Raw genomic sequence first — 11,328 nt, 5'->3', positions numbered from 1 at the left:
TCACATTTCAAAGCTTATTGGAGCCAGAAGATGTTCAAGTAAAAGATTTATTGCTGTACTCGTCTACCAGGATAACAGGAGGTTCATAAAGCTGTGTAATACTTCAGCTTTACATCATGGAGTAGTAGTTTATTAAACCCCCCAAAATATGACTATCCAGAGTTGGGACCAGGAAGCAGAGTTGCAGTCTTACACGCCTCTCTGCAGCTTCTCTCCTCCTGCTACCCCCCAAAAAACCCATCTCCATAGAGACTGTGTCAGCTTCCAAACAGACAAAAAAACTAAAAACCAGCAACAAACAACTTAAACATAAACAATCACAAAGAAAGAACAATACATTATCCACATCTGAACCAAAGAGTAAAGCAGTGAAATGTGGATTATTAAACATTAGGTCTCTCTCCTCCAAGTCTCTGTTAGTACATGTTAGTAAAAACATTTCTGCATTTTACCCATATTTTATTTTTAACTCAAAATCAAAGATTCCAGATTCTCCTACATGTTGGTTTTGAATCAGATAGGACGACAGATTTCAGGTGGCCCTGTGTCTTTCTCTATTACATTTGCCACTGTGTAACTCAAAGTTATTTAAGGACTAGTTTTATTTCAATGGATGAGTTTACTGACTGACGCGCAGAAGAAATAGTTCTTTATGGAGCCTAGATGGTGTGAATGATGAGACCAAAGACTGCAATATCTTGTACCAAAAATATATTGAATAAATGGAGGAAAGGGGAAATGGAACAAAATAATTAACACAACACACAACATAAATGCCCACAATTAAATAATAAATCAATGCTGTGATCTTTCTGTGCAAAAGTCCTTTTTGGTCCTCTTCTTTTTAAAGTTCACTTTTAAGGTATTCCTCCTTAGAGTCCAGCTTCATACAAATGGGGAAATATGTCCGTAATCCAAAGACGGCTAAGTGGGGGAAAGAGGAAACAAAGAATGGTCCTACCGGCTCGCCACTTCAATATGAAGAAGATCAATTCAAAGGGAGGGAACAAAACCTGACCTGTAGGTCAGAAAAACGTCCATTAGCACATCAAGTTCGATTCAGTTTACCGGTAAACAAATATATTTTTCTGCAAGCCTATGTAACAATGCAAATCATCATCAACCAATGTACAACAGTTAAATTATTAATCATCTTGGCTACGTAGCTTAATCTATACATTCCAGTAGCGTTCGCTACAAACAATACAAAAACAACAATAAAGGAAAACAGCTGTCTAACAGACAACACATAACAATAATCATTCAATCGCACTTTGTTTCAAAGTAAGCCCATTAAAATGCTCAAGTAAATAAAAGTGTTCAAAAACAGCGGTTTTTGAGCCGGAGTTCTGCTCGCGGTGGGAACGCCGCCGCAAAAAGCCACTTTTTAATCGCGAAAACGATCGGCTGGTTACTGACAACCAAAAGGTTGTTTTTGGTAGATATTAAAGATCATGGGTGGGCGGGGCAAATGGAGCAGTTTTCTACAGTCGAGTAAAATTCCAGGAAAGAGCTGGGTGTGGCTTTCCTTTAAATCACATGATCAACAGCTTTAAGATGGAGGCAACTCGCTCAGTGTTTCCTGTTTCATTCTTAGATTGTGGCGATGGTAAGTAGCAGCTTTTCACTTGTTACCTGGCATCTTTTCAGCCACCAATGATAGTCATTGTATGTTATCAACATTTCACTAACTATGTTTTCTCTCATGTTTAAAATAGGCCGACCAAGAGCAAAATAGGTATGTCTGCAGACTCTGCTGTAGCCAAAGTTATCAGATCTCCTGTGTCTTTAAATCCCTAACTGCTCGATCATTATCATTTTAGAAGACAACAATTTCTCAAAGGAGGTTCAAAACTAATGCCTACAAGATTACCAAGAGGATGGTTCGGGGCTCTTACATGACTCCGGGAAGTCAACACTTGGTGGATGAGGTGTGTTACCTTTGACACTTTTAAGACAGTCCTGTTTATCGCTACTAACAATAAGCAAATATGTTTTCACTCAACAGATCCTTCACAGCATGTTGTTTCTGGGCAAAATCAACAACATCCCCTTTTCTCCAGAAGAAATCTTCCCTAATCCTTTTGTTTTGGGTTCTTTAATGAGAAGATATCCCAGGCCTTTTAAGTTGTATTCGACTCAGCTTCCCAGGCGAAGTCCCTTCTCCTGTGTGCTCGACATGGTAAGATAACTCTTCTCACATTTTCAGTCAATCTGACAAACTTCCAGTTTTTAGGAAAGTATAATGCAAAGTGCTTTTTTACTGAGAAATCCAAAGAAAATCCATACTGTACCTTATACTTCAACATATGCTTCTAGCTATACTTCTCCACCAAACACAGAGACTGCAGGAGAGCTGGAGACTTGCTTCAGAATTTGTTAGTTCTAAATAATGTCTAACAGACTCATTATTGGAGATGCTTACAGTCTTCAAGGCGTATATGATGCTGTCACTGTGTAGCTGCTGGATCTGTTAAGCTCAAAGACTCTAAATTCAGCGTGTTTTGACAGCCCGGCATAGCAAAATAGAAAAAAAAAGGTCAATTAGCAAATTTAATTATAAATTAGTGAGAACAAAGATGGATTTTTGCTTATTGATTTAAAATTAAATCGATTTTTGTGACTTGTTTCACCCCCTATCTTAAAATGTCTAAACCAAAAGCATCCAATGGTCCTGCATAGTTAAATAAGTCAAGCAGCGAAACAAACATGTTGATCAACTTTCTATGAAAAACAACTATATAATCAGGTGCAACACTTTGACCAGATCTGTAACTGTTTTCAGATCGTCCTGCAAAATAACTCAGAGAATGAAGAGCAAATAAAGCAGAGTCTGCAAGATCTCCTCACAGACTTGGACTTAGAAGAGAATAATAAAAAAACAGCTTTCGTCTCGTCCACCATCTGCATTTCTCAAAAATCCCAAACCAACAAATCAGAAAGGTACTGCGGAGTCTCCATGTCCACCAAAGGTCCTAACGCTGGGAAAATTATGATTGCTGCCTCCTGTCTTAGCAAATGGCATAAATATGTATCTGGTGCGGTGATGACCTATTATCCAAACACAGTCCAGAAAGATTACTTTGATGGAACAATTGAAGTACCTGGAAATATCAGGTGTGAGGCTTTTTGTCTCCGTGATGGTGCCAGAATGAAGCCTTGCAGATCATGTAAGAATTTGTTTGGCTTGAACACAGAAGACCTCAGAGAGTGGCCATATGGTAACTGTGCTGAAGCTGAGAGCCTGAGCAATTTGCTTGAAAATGAGAGAGAAGTTGAAACACATGTGGATGAATACTCAGCTGAAAAGGACAAGAGGCAGAGAGCTGAGGATGAGGTTGGTAGGGTTCTTAGAACTGTGTTGCAAAGGATTCGGTTTAACTGGACAGGTGAATTTTACAACCCAGAACAAGAGTGAGATTTCATGAAATCATTTGCATTCATCATTCTGATAAATCAAAGATTCTCTGCTCTGACAGCATCTGTGTGGATTTTCTGTAATCACAGAGACGTGTATAAGCATGTTTACTTTCCATCTCCATGTAATTGTCACATTTAATAATTAAAACTGGCTTCTATGGGTTTTTGTTTGTTTGCTTACATATCTAGTGTTTAATGCAATATGAAGCATTATCAGACAGCATTTATTGGGAAGAATCCCATATTTCTACTGGTCTGTACCCAGGGTACACAGAAAATAAAAACACATGTTTTCTTATTATGATCCCAACTATAATTTACTTAAGCAAAAGCACTACATGTGTTTATAGCAGTTACTGTTGAGCTTTAAATTTATCATCTTAAATGTTTATATGCTGATTATATTGCTTTATATAAGAAAGGCCTAACTCTGAGTACACTCTGTGCCAAAAAGTGCTGACAGGAAACTGCATGCTTTTGCAGAAACGTGCTTTTGCAGCTAGAAAGTGAAGCTGATATATATCAGTTTTAATTAGTTTTTACCAACTGCTTGCTAGGGCAATCCCACGAGTTTGGTGTTTTTGTATTGAACATGATTCCAAGTGCTTTCTATAACACATAGCAGAGGTGCCACAACAAAGACTGAGAAGAGGACAGGAAGAGACAGTAAAAGAGATGCACTCCTTCGCCATTCATGTTAAAGCGTTGCATAGCTTTAATTTTAGAGAGTGTTGCATAACTTCAGTCATTTTTCTACCACAGGTGAAGCCAAGAATTGTGAAGCTCTCTTTTGGCCAAATACCAGAATCTGTAAGAAGAAGAAAAAACAAACAATCAAATAGGTCATTATTAAGAGGACAACAATCTCTTGATGATTATCCACAGTGTCTTTGATAACTCTGAGATACAAACTGTCAAGGATATACACATCCCAGCAAACAATAGCTGTGTTTGACTAAAGCGATTAATAACAAGGACAGAGCTACAATCACTACAGTCAAACATAAAGGGCTTAATCCTGAATCCAAGTCTGAGCTGTGATGCCGTTGGTGCTGAAAGCTGCTCAGATCCTGAAGCTGCACGTTTTGTCTCTCTCTAACCAAACCAGCAGCAAAAGAAGACACATTTCGCTTGACATAAACATTGTCATGAATTCCCTCTTACTTTTGCTGGTTTGCTTCCACCACCATTAAAACACACACAGAAAAACAACACAGCACAGCTCTCTGCCTCTCTCAGTGTACTTTAAGAACACCGTTTCCCATCTCAAATCTCTGTTTTTGGCATTATTCGCTTGCTTGTTATGAAGCAGTCTACCGTTGTTTACAGCCATTTTTTTTTAATGACTTCCGACAAGACAGCCTCATTTCTGCTGTTCAATACCAAATTTTATTTTATTTTTTTCAAATTAAGTGAAACTGCAAAATGCTCTGCTGTGTCTCTATTAAAACCTCTTATTAAAACCTCTGAATCACTTCAGCAGCATCAGCCAATGTACATTTGTTGAGTCGTGGTTCTCGTCTGCTTTTGTTCTACTGCAGAATAATATTTTTAAGGTTATCTACTGTAAAAAGCTAGGCCAGGAAAATCTGCTTCATGGTTTTGTGTTTTATCCTCAGTTACTTTGACACAAAAGCATCTGCTGTGATGCTCACACCTCTGATGAAGTTTCACAAGTGTCAGTACTGATAAATGATCAGAATTATAATGTTTCTGACTCTCTGAGTAAGAATTAAATGGAATCTAATTGGGACCTTGTGAATTGGAATTGAACAGGTTCTAGAAATCAGTGATGATACTCAGCTCCAATACCCACCTATGATATTAGGCTTACGAACGCTGACTGGGTTTCATTTACCAGCTTTTTATGTTCTTCCTGCAGTTTCCTCCCCACATCACTCATCTTAACTTTTTTCCAGTCCTCCTCAGTCTAAACAGAACACACAACAATACAAAGAAAAGCTCAGGTGATTGATCTCTAACACTAGGCATCCCCAGTCTTATTCTTAGCAGTCTAACTTCTCACCATATCTTTGAAGGCCTCTCCATTGTAGTAGCGCTTGGATGCTGGATACTCTATCGTTTTGTCACATAGTTCCAGGAAACTGGAAGCCACCAGATGCAGCTCCTCTCCGTCATAGCCGTACAGCTTTTTGTCCTCACGCGTCATCAGCACAAGCTCGTCACATGGACATGAGGTGCCCTTTACCACACCAATAACCTGCATTTTTACAATCTCGGGAAGGTAGAATTTTCCCCAGGCGTTAACTTCATCATCATCCCCGTTGTATTTGGTGTTCTCAAGCTCTTCTATCCACAGGTCAGCACCACTTGGCTTCTTCAGGTGAACGCACATGCTTTTGTTTTTGGAAACAAAATCTTTCACCCATTTCAGGTACTTTTCACCTGGAAAGAAGCAGACAAGGAAATATGGATGAATGTAGAAGTGTTGGAAAAGACAAATAGCAAGGTTATCCTACAGCAGTTTGTGAAAATGTTGTATCTTGAAATAAGCAGGCAAAATGAGGATCTCACTTATCTCATATGTTCTGATACCGACTTTCTTCAGTTAAAGGACAAAAAAAGGGCACACTGGAGGCTGACAGAGTGTGCAATGGTGGGAATCATTTTGCAGAACTCACTAAAGTTTGTTTCTCCTGGAACAAGCTTTTTACACTTCAGCAAATGAAAATACTGTGTTAAACTAAAAAAGAGCACCAGACCAAGGTCTACAGTACTAACAGAAAAGCATGCCGTTACCTGTTGCCTGTCGACACAGCTGCTGATCTTCCTCACCAAAAAAAAAATGAGGATCCCTGAAAGGAATAGAAAGGTTATGTTAAAATGAATGACTGTCACGGTGATCATGGGAAGCTCCGAAATATCACAACAATAGCTACGAAATCACAAAATGCAGTGTGATGTCTGTAAGCACCAAACATGACATCTCTGCAAATTCATCTTGAAATATGTAGGTACCTCACACGTACAGCTGCAGCCATCTCAGCCATTTATCACTGTGGCTGCCAAGTGGCTGCCACTTCACAAGCGCATGGCACAACACAGAAGAGCCACCTCCACAGGACAAGACTCAGCAGTCCATCTGCATCTTAAGGATAAAGGACACTCTTTCGAGGATGCTAATGTTCACATTTTGGACAGAGAGGACAGATGGTTTGTAAGAGGAGTGAAAGAAGCATCTATGTCCACTGTGAGCGACCATCTTTGAACAGAGGCGAGGTTTACGACACCAACTCTCTGCCATCTATAATCCAGTTTTGAGATCCTTCCCAGACGCCTTAACGCCCACTCACATCCTGGGCCATCTGACCTCAGGAATTCGCATGATAAGGTGGGGCCAGGTTTCACAATGAACCCACCCGAAACTCTGGCTGATTGGGACCCACACCCAGTTTCACACCTTGGCTCAGGCGATTAGAGGATCATCAGGGGTCCTTTTGTCCCTCTGTTGGGGGAAACTCCCACTAGGTTTATATCTGGGACTCTCCACCATTTGACCTTAGAACTGAAGAAGCTTCTCGGATGAGAGGTGAAACGTCTTCAAGTAACTTAAAGAAGTCCAGACGCTTTTCTTTGCAAGCTCCTTTGACTACGATGACCTGGATGACTGAGAACCTTCACAGACATAAGGTGAATGTGACAAACAAAGCGCCTTCTTGTTCTCTGTGATAATGTAAAGTTATTAATGAAAAAACAAACGAGTAAAAAACGGACTGGAAACATGTCTTCAATCAAAACTCGACAAAAACAAAGAAACAGCCTCACTTCTCTGCGACGCTCCCTAAAAATGACGTTACGTGTTACGTACCAGAGATTTCTATACAGCCCTTTATCAAGCCGAGAGAAAGTGACGCAAAACCCTCCAACTAATAACGACTAGCAGAGAGGCTCAGCTGAGTGTAGTTACCTGGTTTGCAGACGCACACAGACGTTTCCTGTCCTCTCGGACGCAGCTGTGATAGAACATGTGGTGCATTACCGCCACCAACTGGCTTGGAGTGAGGACCGGAAATCGCTCATGCCAAATCAAAAAAAAAAAACATAAAGAAAGATTAAGTGAAGAGATAAATGAATACATTAAATCAAGAAGAAAAAACCCACCACCGGACATATACATCCTCATATCCTTCTGTACAAATGAGTTTGTTTTAGAAACTGAAAAAAGCCACAAAACCTTCACATCTAGAAATCCTTTGCAGTAAAACTTGTTTTTTGGCAGGTTCCACAGGTTTTGAATCAGTTTTCTTCTTTATTCCTGATAATTTTGACAATGAAAAAGAACATGTTCTATAGGGCTTTGGAGTTGACGTCACGCCGCAATGCATTGTGGGAGCGCGGCACCATTTTCGAGGTCTACGAATCAAAACAAACACACTGTGTTGGAACGACGATTACAAGATGCTTAAAAGCAGCTCAAAAGAGAACGGACTGTATAGAGACCGATTGCGTCCAGAGGCGAAGCGGCGGTACTTGCAGAAAATAGCGTGCAGTGGAAATGTGGACCCGTATGAAATACGGCCGTGGAGTAGAAACCCTGAAGACGTAGCCTGATATATTTTCGTACCTTATCTGTGGAGTCAGCGCGTACAAGTCGTCATTCAAACAAAGGTAAGTCAGCTCGAGTACTGCGAGTGAAATGCGTTTGATTTCCCTGCAAACATTCACATTAGTGCAGCATAAATTCATTCATGAGGGGAAATTACAGTGAGAACATGTGGAGGCTGTTAGAGGGAGAAGATAGTGAGTTCAGTGCAGGGCTGTGCAGAGAGGTTTAAAGGGGCGGGTGCTCAAAGTTAAAAAGGGGCACATTGAACCAGGCTGAATAACAACAACACACATTCATCAAGAATCTAATATGGGAAGGGCAGGGCTGTGTTGGTCTGAGACTGTAGACATTAAAAAGTCCACAGGAGAGATGGTAGCTGATTAAACAAGTGTCATGAGATAATAACAAAATGCAAAGATTGGTGACAGCGCTTGGAACCATAAGGCAACAAAAAACTATGTATGTAAAAAAAAAAAAAAAAAAAAAATATATATATATATATATATATATATATATATATATATATATATATATATATATATATATATATATATATATACACACACACAGTGGGGCAAAAAAGTATTTAGTCAGCCACCGATTGTGCAAGTTCCCCCACTTAAAATGATGACAGAGGTCAGTAATTTGCACCAGAGGTACACTTCAACTGTGAGAGACAGAATGTGAAAAAAAAATCCATGAATTCACATGGTAGGATTTGTAAAGAATTTATTCGTAAATCAGGGTGGAAAATAAGTATTTGGTCACCTCAAACATGGAAAATCTCTGGCTCTCACAGACCTGTAACATCTTCTGTAAGACGCTTTTCTGTCCCCCACTCGTTACCTGTATGAATGGCACCTGTTTGAACTCATCATCTGTATAAAAGACACCTGTCCACAGCCTCAAACAGTCAGACTCCAAACTCCGCCATGGCCAAGACCAAAGAGCTTTCGAAGGACACCAGGAAAAGTATTGTAGACCTGCACCAGACTGGGAAGAGTGAATCTACAATAGGCAAGCAGCTTGGTGTGAAAAAATCAACTGTGGGAGCAATCATCAGAAAATGGAAGACATACAAGACCACTGATAATCTCCCTCGATCTGGGGCTCCACGCAAGATCTCATCCCGTGGGGTCAAAATGATCATGAGAACGGTGAGCAAAGATCCCAGAACCACACGGGGGGACCTGGTGAATGACCTGCAGAGAGCTGGGACCAAAGTAACAAAGGTCACCATCAGTAACACACTACAACGGCAGGGAATCAAATCCCGCAGTGCCAGACGTGTTCCGCTGCTGAAGCCAGTGCATGTCCAGGCCCGTCTGAAGTTTGCCAGAGAGCACATGGATGATATAGCAGAGGATTGGGAGAATGTCATGTGGTCAGATGAAACCAAAGTAGAACTTTTTGCTATAAACTCAACTCGTCGTGTTTGGAGGACGAAGAATACTGAGTTGCATCCCAAGAACACCATACCTACTGTGAAGCATGGGGGTGGAAACATCATGCTATGGGGCTGTTTTTCTGCCAAGGGGACAGGACGACTGATCCGTGTTAAGGACAGAATGAATGGGGCCATGTATCGTGAGATTTTGAGCCAAAACCTCCTTCCATCAGTGAGAACTTTGAAGATGAAACGAGGCTGGGTCTTCCAACATGACAATGATCCAAAACACACCGCCCGGGCAACAAAGGAGTGGCTCCGTAAGAAGCATTTGAAAGTCCTGGAGTGGCCTAGCCAGTCTCCAGACCTCAACCCCATAGAAAATCTGTGGCGGGAGTTGAAAGTCCGTGTTGCTCGGCGACAGCCCCAAAACATCACTGCTCTCGAGAAGATCTGCATGGAGGAATGGGCCAAAATACCAGCTACTGTGTGTGCAAACCTGGTAAAGACCTATAGTAAACGTTTGACCTCTGTTATTGCCAACAAAGGTTATGTTACAAAGTATTGAGTTGTATTTTTGTTATTGACCAAATACTTATTTTCCACCCTGATTTACCAATAAATTCTTTACAAATCCTACCATGTGGATTCATGGATTTTTTTTTTCACATTCTGTCTCTCACAGTTGAAGTGTACCTCTGGTGCAAATTACTGACCTCTGTGCAAGTTCCCCCACCTAAAATGATGACAATCGGTGGCTGACTAAATACTTTTTTGCCCCACTGTATATATCAGCAATCAATCAGAAAATCATTGGTTCATATTACAATTAAATATGAACAGGCTCCTTAGATGTAAGCAGTTCAGATCTGATGTCATTTACATTCTTCACACAGCACATTCGTCCAGGCTGACAGGTAAACATAGAACTAATCTCAGGTAACATGACTCATAGTAGAGATCCAGTAAGAAAGATTGCAGGCTCTAATATTATTACCACACAATCCAAGGACACACCAACAGCTCAGATTTGTAGAACTATTTAAACAAATGTCTTCTGAATATTCAATTCAGGTTCACAGTGGGGGGGGTTTCGTGGAATTTTTTAAATAAAGTCTGCAACACAGAAAGAGCTGTGATCAAGCTATTTATTACTGCGCCAACACACATCAAACATCACAGTTCAGTCATGTCAGCGCTGCCACAGAGGTCGTGCTCCTCCTCCTTTACGCCTTCCAAGGAAGAGGGAGGAAGTTACAAACTGATCCTACCACACTTCACGTGTCTCGCTATGAAACCTAACGCATCAATGGTTGTGCTGTTTTGTGCCCTTGGCCTTATCAGCACCTGTAAAGGGAGTTGTTTTCTCAAACTGCTGAAGTAAGTTCATCTAGTTTTAGCAACTTTCACTGAACAGTAACAGTGTCACAACTAAGCATATGCATAAGCACTTAAACACTTTAAATGAGAATAACAGAACATTTCTATTACAGAGGCTGGAACCTGTCCCAGTAGTAGGTAGAGCACACCTGGACAGGTCACCAGTCTGTCAGAGGACTAACACAGAGACAGACATCAGAGTAACAAATCTATTTAAAATTAATGTAAGTTTGCTGCAGCTGTATGTATGAACATGTGTTTCTGTGCTCACAGTCCACCTCTCAGGAACCTGCAGTTCACTTTTAGTCTACTTTAAACAGACCTCACAAAAGGCTGATGTGGCTGGATCAGTAGTCTGATTTGAGTACGATACCTTTGGCCAGGGATTACTCTGGTGCATCGCTTCACTGCAGTCTTACATATTTTCCCCACACCTGAATAAAAAAATACTGATATATACAAATAACAGCTTCAGCTGATGCAGCCTGACTCAATCCTAGATGTTCAGCACACAGAGACACAGAGGTGCCGTTTAAAGTTTAGTGTTAACCTGAGTCACTGATCATTTGCAGTA

General features: G+C 40.6%; 1 long non-coding RNA gene across 1 annotated transcript; it reads left to right on the top strand.

Moving 5' to 3' along the window:
* Positions 1 to 1,379: 1,379 nt before the first annotated feature.
* Positions 1,380 to 2,117, top strand: LOC143413613 (uncharacterized). Its single transcript, XR_013094222.1, has 3 exons — positions 1,380 to 1,738; positions 1,824 to 1,931; positions 2,009 to 2,117. It is a non-coding gene; the product is annotated as an uncharacterized LOC143413613 (long non-coding RNA).
* The last annotated feature ends 9,211 nt before the right edge of the window (positions 2,118 to 11,328 follow it).

Source organism: Maylandia zebra, linkage group LG2 (genome assembly GCF_041146795.1).
Source record: "Maylandia zebra isolate NMK-2024a linkage group LG2, Mzebra_GT3a, whole genome shotgun sequence".
NCBI lineage: Eukaryota > Metazoa > Chordata > Actinopteri > Cichliformes > Cichlidae > Maylandia > Maylandia zebra.
The sequence above is the reverse complement of the archived record's forward strand: the minus strand, read 5'-3'. Positions and strand labels throughout refer to the sequence as shown.